This window comes from Lissotriton vulgaris, chromosome 7, assembly GCF_964263255.1.
Source record: "Lissotriton vulgaris chromosome 7, aLisVul1.2, whole genome shotgun sequence".
In the NCBI taxonomy this organism is placed as follows: Eukaryota; Metazoa; Chordata; class Amphibia; order Caudata; family Salamandridae; genus Lissotriton; species Lissotriton vulgaris.
The window spans coordinates 609,339,772-609,355,500 of record NC_141695.1 but is presented as its reverse complement, the minus strand read 5'-3'; positions in this window follow the sequence as shown (position 1 = coordinate 609,355,500).

Here is a 15,729-nt window from a genome sequence, read left to right as displayed (position 1 = left end):
GCTATTGGAATTACACAACTGGGCCAGGTCGTATCAGGTGCCACCCTCAAGTCCTTTGAGGAACTCCGTGTGGAGTTCCAGATGCCTCAGTCCCAGTTCTTCCGTTACCTCCAGCTGCGGCATGCCCTTGCCCCGAGCATCGTCGGTCTTGACTCCCTGCCGGAGTTCAGCCCACTTGAGGCGAAAGTGTTTATGGGAGACTTGGGGGACAAGAAGGTCTCTAGGATCTATCAGTCACTTGTTATTCACTGCTCCTCCACTCTCAGCTCCCTTCGGGAGGCATGGGAGGTGGACGTGGGAGCCCTAGATGAGGACGATTGGAGGGAGGCGCTGGAGTCCCCGCGCGGCACCGCTGTTGCGGTTCGGCTCCGCCTGATACAGTTCAAATACCTGCATCGTGCCTACTATACACGTGAACGTCTGTGGAAGGCTGGTTTGATTGCATCATCGGAGTGCCTGCGCTGTGGGGAAGTGCCTGGTTCCCTGCTACATACGGTGTGGTCGTGTGGTCGCCTGGCTGGATTCTGGTCGGGCTGGAGGGGCGTATGGAGTTGCCTGGCTGAGGTCCTGGGCTGGGATCTTCCTCGAACCCACCGGCTGGGCCTGCTGCATGTCATGGAAGGGGTTGGGGGCAACATGTATAAGCGCCATCTGTTGCTCCTGGGCCTGGTGGTGGCCAAGCGGGACCTGGCTCGGGCATGGAAATCTGTGAGGGCCCCCCCCTGTCTGCATGGAAGGCTGGGCTAGACTACTTCATGGGCCTTGAAAAACCGGTCTTTGAGGCGCGGGGCTGCCCACGCAAACATTTCAAGATCTGGAAGCGGTGGGCCGACTACCGTGGCCTGTCCTTGGAACCCCCGGCGGAGCAGGAGGAGGACATTTGATCGCAGTGACACTTCTGGCCCGAATGGCAAAGCCCTGGTTGCATTATACCTGCTTCTTCTATGTACATCGTCTTTGTGTTGCTTTCTGTACACGTGTGGCGGGGGGGGGTGTTGGGTACGGGTGGGGGTGTAGTTGGGGTTGGGGTAGGCTGCTAGGGCATCTTTAAAGCTGAGCTTCATTGGCACTTGCTTCATTAATTACTATGTATGTCACCATTACATTGATACTGTTGTGGTGATCTTGGTGTGTGAAGATACCACATTCTTGATACTCTTCTGCTCAATAAAATTGGTTGTGAAAAAAAAAACGGGTGGCAGAGAAATCAAAAGGTCACAAGAAAAGGGCAGAAAGGTCACAAAAAACGGGATGAAACGAGTGGCACAGAAGGCAGAAGGGTCACAGAAATGCAGGGGCAGCTAAGCAATAGAGGGCGAAAACGGGCAGAGAGACACGGGGGCCGCGAGGGGAGCAGAAGGAAAAACCAGGCAGAGAGAAACGGGGGCAGCAAGGGGAGCAGAAGGGAAACCGGGCAGAGAGACACGAGGGGAACAGGGGGAGAGAACGGGCAGTGTGCATCTCTAAATTCTTCTATTTAGACTCAATGCAGCCCCCCCCCCCGTCGCAGACCCACTCCTCTAAAACAGTACTAACCCAAGTGTGGTAGAAATACCAACTTCACTAGGAGTAATTCCCCTTTTCAAACTTATATTATTCACACACATTCACTTCACTACTAGGTGGTAGTTGCTAATTGAATTTATTACGTTAATGCACTCTCTTTATCTTAAATATTTTCAAAAATCTATTTCGTTGCCCTCACAACCTGAACAACTAAGTGTAGTGCTAATGCACATGGTTCAGCTTCACCAGAGTCAGTGGCATAAACACAATCCCACCCTATGTTATTAAGTGCAACTGACAGGCCCACATGGGCGTCACTAGACGCACTTGCGAGTCCTTCAGTGCGTAGGCAATCCTTAGGCACTCTAGACTTAACCCCAGCTTCACACTGATTAGGACAAAGGTCGCACCATAGCGCGAGACAGCCTAGCAACAGGGATGACCCTGCTCCTAAATATACATCATCACGACTGTAGGCACAAGCCCAAAGGGCACTAGTCCCTCAAATGTTAACTACGGTCCGAACAGAACGTGACTGAATGAGCAGTTACGTGCCAACATAACTAACTCGACATTGACACGATGGCAAACCACATCAGCACTCACTCATGGACATTTGGGCAACAAACAACTAGGACACCGCACACACGGTATGCCTAGTTGCCGAGGTTTTTGTTAAAATGCACTGCACTGTTTTGTTAAAATGCACTTTTTTCATTTTGTACCAAGCCGTACAATATCTATTGCTTCCATGGAATTATTTTTTTAATTGTTAAATAATGTGATGATTAACATGTATAACAAATGTCGCAATTTGTTTCTTGCACTAAGTACAGAACACGTTTTTACTATTGTGCGAAAATAACAAACAATATGTTGAATAATGCACAAACTCAGAAGAAAGACTTCATGAGTGTACATGACTCATCGCATGTAGCAAGACATAACTCTTCCATGACCATGAGTTGGGAAGTCGCCATGGCAACACACGTACTCACCACCAAGCCAATCACTCCTATAGCACTTTCACCGTATGTTTAACTGTTGTGAGCAAGGCAGTTTTGCCGCCGAAACGCGTCAAACCATTCTAATGGAATAAAGAACACTTTTCTTTGATATTGATCCCACGGTGTCAGCGCCCGATTTCTCATGCTTGGATCCAGGATTGGAAAATTATATATATATATAAATATATATATATATATATATATATATATATATATATATATATATATATATATATATATATATATATATATATATATATATATATATATATATATATATATATATAATATATCATATATCCTTTCTGAAGTTGCCCAACGCTTAAGGACGCACTCCACAGCAACGTGTCCACAGGACATTTTTATTTGGAGGGAGGGTAATAAGGTATTTGACCGGTATTATATTAGATCTCATATATATATATATATATATATATATATAATTTTCTCCCCCACGAATGACATCAATTTAACTCAAAACAATTGGCAATAACCCCTCACCTACGTGGTGACTCAGCTTGCGCATCACACTTTTTTCTCTTGCCAAAGTGCTTATGTATAACATTAGGACATTTCCAACATATGGGGCTCCATATCGTCTCCATTTTATGCACTTGTTGGTAAACTCAGTCGATGCAGGTCTACTTGCCTGCACTCCAAACACACTAGGAGTTAATATAAACATTAAAAATCTTGCTGCACTTTCATAAAGAAACTATTTCTAAATTTTGGATTTTAAAAAACCGTTTTATTAATTGCACCATCACTAATTTTGAGGACACGGTTTTCATACTCACACGTTGACTGAAATACTTGTTTTCCTTTTTTAAGCGCCAAAACATCTAATATAAGCCATAAAAAGACAAACAGTAATTGATGAAATGTCTTCTGTAGTTTTGTGCGCCGAAAACTTTTCTATGTCTATGTCATTTGTAGAGGTGTTCAGAGGCCACGCCCCTTTTTACAAGACTCAGCAATGCAGCTCCGTGCTGCTTACTGGAGGTACCTGGTGGGCTAGTTGGCCCCCAGGAGACCTCAGGATTGAAGAGGAATTAATTCCCCAACTTAAAACGCACCACAGGGCGTGTTTGCACATGTCACATCAGGCGGCCCCCTCCCTTCACCACTGTGCAAATGCGCCCCGTGGTGCGTTTTAAGTTGGGGAATTAATTCCTCTTCAATCATGAGGGTCCCTGGGGGCCAAGTAGCCCACCAGGTACCTCCAGTATGTGCCAGGGAGCTGCGTTGCAGAGAGCTGTTCAGAGGCCACGCCCCTTTTGACAACACTCTGCAACGCAGCCCCGTGGCGTCTACTGGAGGTACCTGGTGGGCTTGTTGGCCCCCAGGGGACCTCAGGATTGAAGAGGAATTAATTCCCCAACTGAAAACGCACCCGTACTTCCCCACCTCCAAGGTGGGGCCCCACTGCTGCACTTGCCTGTGACAATCCGTTGCCACTGCCGCTATCTGCCCCAGCTATCTCCGCCACTCAAGGGAGCCAATAAGCCGTCAAAATCCTCCGCCCACCGCCAGCTCGTCTGTGCGTGTCCATGTGGGCTCTCCCCAGCAGCTGTGTGTGATTGCTGGCTCTCAGTGCCCTAGAGGTTCGGGGTGCTAGGCCCGGCGCCAAGTGAAACGTCCTACCTCCTTTCGCAGGGGGTCGGCTGGCTGCAGGGCCCGGTCTTGGCCACAGCCCCCACAGTCTACCGCAGCCAGCCGCCTCACCCCTGCCTGTTGCATTGCCTGTCAGGCCTCCCTCACGCTGTCTCATTCAAGCCGGACTCACCCCTGGGCGATGTACCAAATTGTAGGCCCAGGCACGCAGCGTTCTGTAATTCACCAAAATGGTGTGGTAGTTATTAGCCCCGCAGATCTTGCCAGCCGGAGCCCTGTTGCAGCCTCGAGCCGCCTCACCCGGGGGATCCACCAAGCCGCCACTGTCACACCCGGCGGTTCCTTCCTTGCCGGGCCTCTCGGTGTGCTCCCAGTGTCCTTCGCATTCCTCTAGGGCCAGGCCCTCACTTATCTGGCCCAACGTGGCCTGCTCCCGCTGACCTCGCAACACCCAGTCATTCTTCGAAGCGCGGCAGGGCCCCCGGGATTGCGCTGACACCGCGCCCGCCTCCAGCAGCACAAGCTGTATCTCCTCACTCCAGAGTCCTGGCCCACAGGGCGGCACCCCACAGAGCAGCGCTTCAATCCGCTAGTCCTCCTCCTGGCTCTATGTTCACAAGGGCCCTCGTAGCTACTCTGCCAGGAGCCTCGCCCTGCAAACAGTCACGCAGTGTCCCAGCCGCCGGCCAGTCCTCTCAAGCTGCCTGCTGTGCTCCTCTGCTCACCGCTGTCAGCGCGCCGCCCTTCAGGCCTCTCCTCGCTCGTCCGACTCTGGCACTTCGGGTCCTGCACAAAATGGCGGCCCCGGCCCGGTTTCCCCGCGTCACTCCAAACCTCCAAACCTCAGCCGTTGGGGGGATGGGGTGCAGGGGGGGGGGGGATCACCAAACCGCCACAGTTGGGACCACCGCAGCGTAGCCCACAGTTCTGGTACCAGCTCTCAGGTTCACCGACCCTGCAGGGGCTATATGCAGATTCTCTGGCTTCTCGTTACTGGATCCCGGCCCCCCGGCTTCTCCTCTTCACTGAGAGCCGTGGAAGCTATCGCCTCTCAGTCTGAAGCCAAAACGCCCCTCCAGCAGCCGCCACCATCTCAAAGTGCCGTTCCGTGATTCCAGGATCACTCCACCCTGAAGATTTGGGCCGACAGCCGCAATATCGGCCAGAACGCCGTTGCTAATTCAGGCCGTCGACAGGAGCTCCGGAGCAGTACGTCTGCCCACGCCGCCATCTTCGCCACACCCCCGACCCAGCTATTTTAAATCATTTTAGACCTATTTCCCTTCTGCCAGCCCCGGCCAAGGTTCTTGAGAAGGAGGTATAAAAATGGCTGTCTAGCTTTTTGGAAACCAATAAGCTACTGCATGATACGCAGTCCAGATTTAGAGCTGGCTTTAGCACCAAGACAGCTCTATTGGAAGTTACGGAATCCATTTGAGAAACCATTTACAAAGGCTGCTGTGCAATCTTGGTGCTGCTTGACTTGTCAGCAGCATTTGACATGGTGTTACACAAGATTCTGCTCGACAGACTCAGGTAATTGGGGATTTCAGGGACTGTGTTGGCTTGATTCCACTCCTTCCTTGAAGGACGAGTGCAGAGAATACGATTGCAAACCATTTGTTTCATAACCCCGCCCTTTAATCTGTGGAGTCCCCCAGGGCTCGGACCTCAGCCCCACCCTTTTTAATGTTTACCTCGCTCCCCTGGCCCCACTCATCGAACAATATGATGTCAGTGTCATCTCTTATGCTGATGACACTCAGCTGATGTTTTCCTTCAAAGATCATTCAGAAGCAGCCTTCAACAAATTTCGGGACTGTCTGGTAGACATATCCATTTGGATGACTATAAATTGTTTACGGCTTAATGCCGATAAAACTGAAGTTCTATTTTTTTAATCAACCTTCACCCCCTAGACCAGATCTCTGGTGGCCTTCAGTACTCAACCGACCTCCCTGCCCTGTCTCTTCAGCTAGGTAGAAATGTGGGTTTTAAAATTGACGAGACTCTGTCATGCAAAACCCAGATAGGTCCGGTTTCCTCTACATGTGTCTGGAAATTAAAAACCTTGCGTAAATTTCTTCATCTACTACCTGTAGAATGCAGGAAAACTATTTTTCACGCACTAGTGACATCCCAATTAGGCTATGCTAATAGTCTATACTTGGGCCTGCTAGTCTATATGTACAGAAAGCTGCAGACAATACAGAACGCAGCAGCAAGGCTTATTAAAAATATCATATGTAAACAAAGAGATTCTATCAACGTGTGATGGTGATATTTTTATTTTGATGTATTTACAGTGAAAAAAACTCTCTCGTATACAGTGGAAAGATGAGAGCATTTGTGTGCTTTTAAAATACCCCTCACACACTAAAAAAATCCAGTAGTGTCATGCTTCATCATGGGGGTCTTCCCGTCCCTCTACGGGGCGGGGCGTGCTTCGACCTACGGACTACGCGGAAGCACTAGGTATTCATGACAAAGGCTATGTGATGGTGCAGCAGTGTCAGTGAAGTGTAGGGACCTAACTAGTGAATGTGAAAAAATTGAAAAAATTAAAAATTCCCTGGCTAGTAGAAAAAATAATATTCCCAGCCAGAGAAGTGAATACATTAAGAAGGGGGTTTTGTGGTAGAGCAGTTAGCTTGCTACCTGGTCAACATGTTTCGTAGGCAGTCCCCTACTGCCTACTCATCAGGACCTTCTAATGGTCCCTACTAGGAGATGCTCGCCTGAGTTCAATGCTTCATTCCTACCCCTGTGCCGCTCCGTGAATCCACGGAGCGGCACAGGGGTAGGAATGAGGCATTGAACTCAGGCGGTAAATTCTACTGAATGAAAACCCTTCGTCTGCCGGCTCATGGGGCATGAAACTTGTGTTCAACGAAGACCGCAATAGGTCAATATTTTTGACAATAATTGAGATACTATTATGTTTTCAATGGAGCCAGCTCATGCCCCATAGTCCAAACTAGCAGCTGATTTTTGCTGCCAGTTTGTAGGACAATAGGCTTACCTCCTTATAAAACCGAGCATCTCCTAGTAGGGACGTAGCATGCCCCGCCCCGTAGAGGGACGGGAAGACCCCCATGATGAAGCATGACACTACTGGATTTTTTTTGTGTGTGAGGGGTATTTTAAAACCACACAAATGCTCTCATCTTTCCACTGTATAAGAGAGAGTTTTTTTCACTGTAAATACAACAAAATAAAAATAAAAATAAAAATATCACCATCACACGTTGATAGAATCTCTTTGTTTACATAAGACTTTTTAGGAGGGTGTTTCTATCACTGCCTCTACGCTTCCTCTTTTGTTTTGGAATTATTAAAAATATCCCCTTAAGACACCACAACTCACCACATCTTCGTACTCTTCATTGGCTCCCAGGAAGGAAACGCACAGAATTCAAGGCACTAATTCTCACTTACAGAGGAATAAATGGCACTGGCCTGGACTATCTAAGAAAACGTATAAAAAAATTAAGACATACAAGAAACCTAGGGTCAAACTACCAAGCACTTTTTGCCAAGGCCAGACTGGGAGGACGGTCTTTTTCAGTAAAAGCAGCCACCCTCTGAAACTCTCTACCCCTACAAATCAGAAAGGCCCCATCCAAACCCAGTTTCCGTAAGTTAGTGAAAACATGGCTCTTCGGTCTACTGTAGTTTATGACGGGCCCCACAGTACTGACTTACATACTCCTTTTCTTTGCTTAGCACCGGGACACTCCCATTGGGGGTAGCCGTGCGCTCTATAAGATTCATAATAATAATAATAATAATAATAATAATAATAATAAAAATAATAATTACATGATTAAGAAAATAACATCTGTTTATGATTCTTTTAGTAATAGTGTGGATTTGGGCCTGTTATGTCTATGACAAAGGGAAAAAAATAGTGCTGGATGACAATGAGCAGAGAATGCTCAGTAGATTCGTAATGTGACCTGATGACCGGAAAACTGAACAGCTGCCAGATACCAAGGACAGAAGACAGAAGAAAGTGAAGAAGTGTATCTCTTGTCTGTGAAGCTTGTATTGACAGTATTATAGAAATGGCAACAATATGTGTATGGGAATGGAAAATTATGAATGAGCTAAAGTGGAAAGGATTGTGGGACAATAGTACCTTAATAAAAATGATTTGTCAGCATAGTGTGATGAAAACTCCCCTAGCCCTGGCCAATCACATATCGTCTTTTACTAATATTTGCGACTATTGAGGGTGGGACATGTAGAAATGTAGACTATAACTAGAGTGACTTAGAGGTTAGAGCAATTCCCGTGCAGCATCAAGAGAATCGAGGGTCAAGCCAGAACGAGCTGCTGAAGAGAGAGGGAGCGAGCAAGAGAGAAAGAAGAAGAGAGCAGACTGGGAAGATTTAGATCCAAATGACAGCCTGATTAGATTTGAAGATTCCTGAAGAACATCGAGGAGGGAGAGAGTGTTACAGAGGGATGCGTCCTGGTGAGTCAGGTGTGTAGAGAAGTCTAGTGAGTATCTGTCCTTTCCTGATCCTGTCCTATAGCCTTTGTCTCCTGATTCTAGCTCAGGGGATCCACCAGTCCTTTGGCCAGAGGGGTGTTTTTCAGTTTTTTCTAAAAGGTCAATATTATTTTATCTCAAAATTTTCATATTCTTTTGCAAATGTATTTTTGAATTGTATCTTTGTCTCGTCATCTATCCACTCTTATGCATTGATTTGTTGAATGAGTTTGTGTTATTGATTGTATTCGCCAAATGAAAAGTTTTCTTTCCCATGTGAAGAATGATGGAGTTTGCACTGTGAATCTGTATTAATGAGCATTCAATTTACAATTGAAACCTTAGATAAAGCTTATAAATCCAACCCATAGTCTGTGGTTATTTCACTGAGCTTTGTGAATCAGTTAGATATCTGTTAATATCACCATCAACTAACTCAACTAATGGTCCATCGACCAGAGGAAAGAGTGTTGATCAATGAAAGAATAGTTGGTTATTAATATTGTTAAAATTTTGTTTGAGATTACAGAAAGCTAACTAATCAGGATTTAAGTGAATTATAAAACTTGACCTCCCGCGGATTTGCCATGGAGTGTGGATGAGCATTTGGGTAAATGTGTATGGGCCCCATTGAAAAATGTTGTTATGAAGTGTTCATCCCTGGGTTTCAGCTGGATCAGTAGTGTTTGGTAAACAAATGCAGGCAAGCCCACATTGCTGCCTGGCAGATGTCCAGGCTCAGAACTCCGCGAGCTAACCCAGTGGTTGCAGCATTAGCTCTGTGGAATGAGCATTCAAACCCTCAGAGGGTTTCTTCTTCGCCAATGCGTAGTATATTTTGATACAGAGAACAATCCATCAGGAGATGGTTCTGTTCTGTACAGCCAGTTTGTAGGAAAGTGCTCCTTTTGGCATGGTTAGCCACCACTTTTTCCCGGACTCTGAATGCAAATTGACTGAATGTGCACTGGGTCACTGCTAATCAGGATCCCAGTGCCTGTGTTCTTTACCAAAACTGTACCTTTTTTTCCACAATTGGTACACCTCTGGCCCACATGCCAGTAGTACCAAGGCCATTCTGATCAGAGTGGGTCTCTAAGGGCTGCACCATGTATTGTGCCACCATAAGAGACCTCTCACCAAACATATGCACACTGCCATTGCAAGCCTGCATGTTTTGGTGCAACTAAAAGTGAAGAGTCGACCTCACATACATCCCTGTGTGCCATGCCTGCCAGCACTGCCAGAGGATTAGGTAAGTTACTCCTACAGCAGGTATTACAGCCCTAAGGCAGAGTGCACTAAACCTCTAGTGAGGGCATAACTCCATGAGCAGAAATGCCCCTATAATGTCTAAGTCTATCCTCAGAGGGGCGTGGCCAAGATGGCGGCGTGAGCAGACGTGCTTTGTCGGAGCTCCCGCCGCCGGCTGTTATCCACAGCGTTTCTTTCAGCAGAAAGCCCGGACCCGAGCACTTCCCCGGCGGGCTGAGGCCGGCATTGCTGCGGGGGACTGCTGGACAGCTGTGTGGGCGATTCCTGGTGCAGAACCCCGGCTGGGCCCGGCCCGGTGGTCTGACGGCACGGACGGCCTGAGGGGAGCGCGGAACGACAGCGAGGCCGCGAGGGGCGGAGCCTGCGGGCCGAGTCACGGGCGTCTGTGCCCGGCTGCTGCATCGGTGAGCCCGGCCCGCGCGACCGAGCGCGAGGCCCCCGTGACCATCTGCCGGGGGCTTCTGCGGGCTCGCCACGCGGACCTACTGCTACCCGGAGTGCCTGGCTGGTGGCGCCTGGCAGCGGACTCGGCCTGGGTCGAGTGGACGGCCCTAAACACGGAGGTGAGGAGAGGTGGTGAGGGAGGCCCCCACCCCCCAGCCCAGCAGACCCCCTTCCACGTGGGATCACCGGGAGTCGGCGGGGACCGGCAGACACCCCCACGGTCCTGTCCGCTGGCAGCGGGACACGTCGGCAGGCCGGGACACTAAACAGCACACTCAGCCGACACGGGGTCGGTTGGCAAGGCCCCCAGCAGTCGCCCATCCCTGCCTGCGGTACTACCCGGTCCCTAGCTACATCTGCGCACCTGGGCCTTCGTCGGGGGAGGTGGTGGCAGGTCGGTGCGGGGGGTGCGGAGAGGAGCCATAGAAGCAGCGCACGTGGTGGGACAGCGCGAAGGCCCTCATCCTGAGCGGGCATTGAAGACGCCCACACGAGCAGCCAAGCCCCCCCCGGCCACGACCCCCTCGGAGGTGAGCGGACCCCCCTCGCCGCGGGGAGGCCTCAACGACCACTCTGGGCTCTCGCCCCCAGGACAGTGCATCGTGGTGTGCCGCGGGCGCCATCTTGGGCGGCCTCCCACCCGGCCCGTCCGGCGCTCTCCGTCTTGCCCTCCACAGCCGGTGCTCCTGCACCCGTCACGCGGCCCCCCTATACCTGGATACAGCCTTGTGGAGCGTCCCACGGCCCCCCCTGACCCGGCCACGGACTGGTGGAGAGGCCGCGTCGCACTGCTCCCCCGGAGTGGTGGAAGACTGAGAGGATCACGGGGGAGCCACTCACGCGGCGCTGGTTGTCCCGGGGCCGGAGCGGTGCCCACCAAGATTGAAGGACGGTCTGCGGCCAGCCGAAGGTGACACCGGCGGACGCGGCTGGGGTCTTGGGGACGACATGTCCGGCGGAAGGCCCAGGAAGGATCGCACCATCAAGGATCTCTTCACCCCCCCCACCGTGGGGAAGCGGAATGGACCCAGGGGGTCAAACCCCCGAGGAGACACGGACAAGCAGACGGTGGACCCACCACCCCCTGGGGGGGAAGATCCCGAGGCTCCAGTCACGCGGTCCTTTCTGGAGTCCCTGTTCACGGGGCTGAGGGAAGACATCCACGCCCTAAAGAAGGAGCTCCAGGATGAGATCAAGGAGGTCCGCCGCGACACCGACGCCATAGGGGAGAGGGTGGCGGACCTGGAAACGAAGAGCGACACCCGGGACGCCGAAATAGAAGCCCTAAGGCAGGAGTTGGCCCGCATCCACGACCAGCAGGTGGATCTCCAGACTCATGCCGAAGATTTGGAGAACCGCTCCCGGCGGCATAACATCAGGATCCGAGGAGTGAAAATGGCCCCGGACACGGAGGACCTCTTTCGGTTCACGCAGGGCCTCTTCAACCACATCTTGGGCCGACAGGCGGATGCCCCCCTGCGACTGGATAGAGCCCACCGAACGGGCCCGCCGAGAGCCGATGCAACGCACCCCCCAGACATCTTGGTGTGCGTGCAGGACGAAGGACGAAGGAGGAGATCCTGAACAAGGCACGCCGCATGGACAGGATCATCTTCGGCGACCATGCACCGGCGCTCTACCAGGATCTGGCTGCACTTACCCTCGAGAAACGGCGCATTTTTCGGCCAGTGACAGCGGAACTGAGACGGCGCAACATTTCCTACAGTTGGGGGCACCCCTTCCGCTTAGTCTTTCGGCTCGGCAATATCCTTCATCAGCCACGCACCCTCAGGGACGCTTGCCGCGTGCTGGGCCTGGAGGAACCGGTGGTCGACGATGGGTCGCCGGGAGAAAAGGCTTCTACTGAGACTGGCCCGGGCCGCTGGCAGCAGCAACGACGCAGACGCAGGCCGAAACGCCCCGCGGCGACCGAGATAGAAGAGGGCCAGAGGGCTGCGGTGGAGACGGTGGCGCAGGGCCTGGCGCCGTCGAACAATAACTGAGCGCTGGGAGAGCGACACACCGGTTCCACAAGCCATGATGGGTTCGGGCTACACTAGTCCGGCGGCGGGGGCGCGTGCAGAGCGCTCCTGGGTCTTCCCTGATGGTGACTTTGTCTCTTCGTCTGTGGCGGAGTGCTTCGAGCTGGCCGACCTGCTCGCGACGCCGCCACGGCCCCCACTCTACGGACTTACCTTACCACGGGTCCAGTGGCCATGAGACTGGACCTGGGACAATATTGGACCATGTTTCTTTACCTGTTGGGGAGGTGGAAGGGGTTGGGGGGTGGGTACGGGGAGTTGGATGGGAACTGTTTGCACTACGTGAGAGGGGGTTCCAGGTGGGGGGGTTGCTCCAATTGCTCCGGTTGAGCGGGGACCAGGGGGGACAGTTTGGGTTGGGGGGGTCCTGGGGAGGGGTGGGAGGGTTCTCCTTGTCCAGAAAGTTTGGTCGCCGAGGGTTGCCCTACCGCGGCCCCTAGCGCAGCGTCTTCCACGACCCGTGGGCCCACACTCACGGCCACCGGGCAGGCTTGGCTCTACTCGTACAATCCCAGATATGCCACGACACCTCATAGTGCTTACGCTTAACGTGCGGGGTCTCAACAGCCCGAACAAACGCAGGGCGATCTTATCCTATCTCGAGCGCTCCAAGGCGGACATCTGCCTCCTCCAAGAAACACACCTTGTGCGCAGCGACCAGCATAGACTCAAATCCCGCGCGTTCCCGTGGCAGTTCTTTTCCTCTTCCCCGAAGAAGTCTGCGGGGGTGGCGATCCTAGTGGCTAAGTCCTTTGAGGGGAAAGTCCTCCAAAAAGAAGCCGAAGTTAGAGGGCGGCTCCTACTCTATAGCTTCCAACTCGCGGGTCACACCCTGCTTGTGGGCTCAGTTTATGGTCCGAATGAGGGCCAAGAAAAGTTCCTGCACACAGCCCTGGAGACGATCACAGCCACCACACACACTCACTTGCTGCTAGGGGGGGACCTCAACCTAGTCTTTCATAACACGGCGGATCGCTCGGGACAGAGATCAGGTCAAGTAGGAGCGCTCACTGCGGCAGGTCACGCACACCTGGCGGACCTGGGCCTCATCGACCTCTGGCGGCACACGCACCCCCAAACCACCGCCTACACGTACTACTCGGCCGCCCATAAGACGTATGCGAGGCTAGACTATTTCCTGGGCACTTCGCAGCTAGCGCTACATGTAGAGAGCGTGGAGATACTACCGGCCTCGCTCTCAGACCACTGCCCAGTGGTGGCGACGCTTCGGGTGGGTGCCATGCCGGCACCTCAACGGCACTGGAGACTGCGGGACGGTCTCTTACAGCTGCCTGACACCCAGACCCGGCTCACATTGGCGATCGACCGCTTTCTGGAGCACAACGCAAATGACGACACCTCCAAGGCGACCCAGTGGGCGGCCCTTAAAGCGGTCCTGCGCGGGGAAATTATTTCCATTGCCACGGCCAACAACAAGGAGAGGGAGCTGAAACGAGCCGAGCTCTCCCAACGCGTGGCGGAATTAGAACAGATGCATCAGCGCACGGGGGCGTCCAGGGCGTGGCGTCAACTGTGCGCCGAACGGAAAATGCTGGCGGCCTTGGACCAAGATGTGGCGGAATACGCCGCGATGCGCCTCAAACACGTTTACTATACCGGTGGCGACCGTTGCGGGAAACTGCTGGCGAGTAGACTTCGGGCGCAGACTCAGAGGCAACAAGTGAGCTCTCTCCGGTTGCCCAGTGGCGACCTGATCACAGAGAACGCAGCGATTGCGACGGCGTTTGGCGATTACTATGCGGCGCTCTACGACGCGGATCACCTGGACCCTGACACCAGTCCAGCCTATTTGCGAGGCGCGGACCTCCCCGCCCTTACCCAAGCCCAGGCGGACTTCCTGGAGCGGCCCATTGGCCTGGAAGAGGTCATTTCGGCCATTGCCCGCCTAAAAGTCGGGAAATCCCCGGGACCCGACGGCTATACCGCGGCGTTCTACAAGACCTTTTGCCAGCGACTTGCCCCCCTCCTGCGTGACCTATTCAACACATTTGACACACCTGGCGCCATACATCCGGATCTGCTGGAGGCGTCTATCTCTGTCATTCCCAAACCGGGTTGTGACCCGGCACTCTGCGGCTCCTACAGACCCATATCGCTACTGAACATAGACCTGAAACTCTACACTGGCATACTTGCGAGCCGCATCGCCCCCTATATGCAACAACTGATAGACCCCGACCAAGCGGGCTTTATCCCCCAACGGCAGACCAGCGATAACACTAAGCGGGTGCTACACCTCATTGAGGCCGGATCACGCACTAAACCCGGCTGCATGCTGCTCACCATCGATGCGGAGAAAGCCTTCGACAGAGTGCACTGGCCGTACCTTGATCAGGTCCTCCGCCACTTCGGCTTTGGGGAGAAACTTCGCCACCGCATCTTCAACTGCTATCGCCGGCCCAACGCCGCGGTACGAGTGAACGGTCACACCTCCCCGAGGTTCGACATTGGCAGAGGCACGCGCCAGGGCTGCCCGCTGTCACCACTCTTGTTCGCATTGTACATGGAGCCGATGGCTCAGAGGGTGCGGCAACATGCTCTCATTTCTGGTATTAAATTTGGGGCCGACACGCACACAATCAGCCTATACGCCGATGACGTCCTGTTGTCCCTCACTGACCCGATGCGATCCCTGCGCGCTCTCTTTGTGGAGCTACACACCTTCGCCCTGGCCTCGGGCTTCAAAATCAACGAAGCCAAATCTGAGGCCTTGAACATCTCACTAAGCCCGGAGGTGGTGGACGAGATTAAATCGGAATTTCAATTCCAATGGTCGGACGCTACCGTCCCTTATCTGGGCGTTCGCCTAGCTCCTACTGTCCGTGGCACCGCGCGAGCCAACTATGAGGCCCTCACCCGCAAACTCCGGGAGCAACTCCGACGTTGGAAGCCACTTACGCTATCGTGGTTGGGCAGAATTGCCGCAGTCAAAATGACACTGCTACCGCAGATTCTGTACCTATTCCAGACGCTTCCTCTGAACCCCCCGGCGGGTTGGCTCCAACAAACTCAGTCGGAACTGTCACGGTTCATCTGGAACGGCCGACGACCCAGATTCAAGCATACTCTCGCCACCCTACCCCCCGCGAACGGGGGCGTCGGCGTGCCTGACCTTACGCTGTACTTCCAGGCAGCACAGCTACGCACCTTTGTGGAGTGGTTCCAGCTGGAGTCCGGTAAGCACTGGCTCTTCCTGGACCAGGCAGTGGCCGGCCGCACCCTCCAAGGCGTGCCCTTCCTCCCGCGCCGACACCGTCCCCCTAACCTGTACGCCTCTGAAATCACCAGCACCGCCCTGCGAGTGTGGGATAGGGTAGCCGTG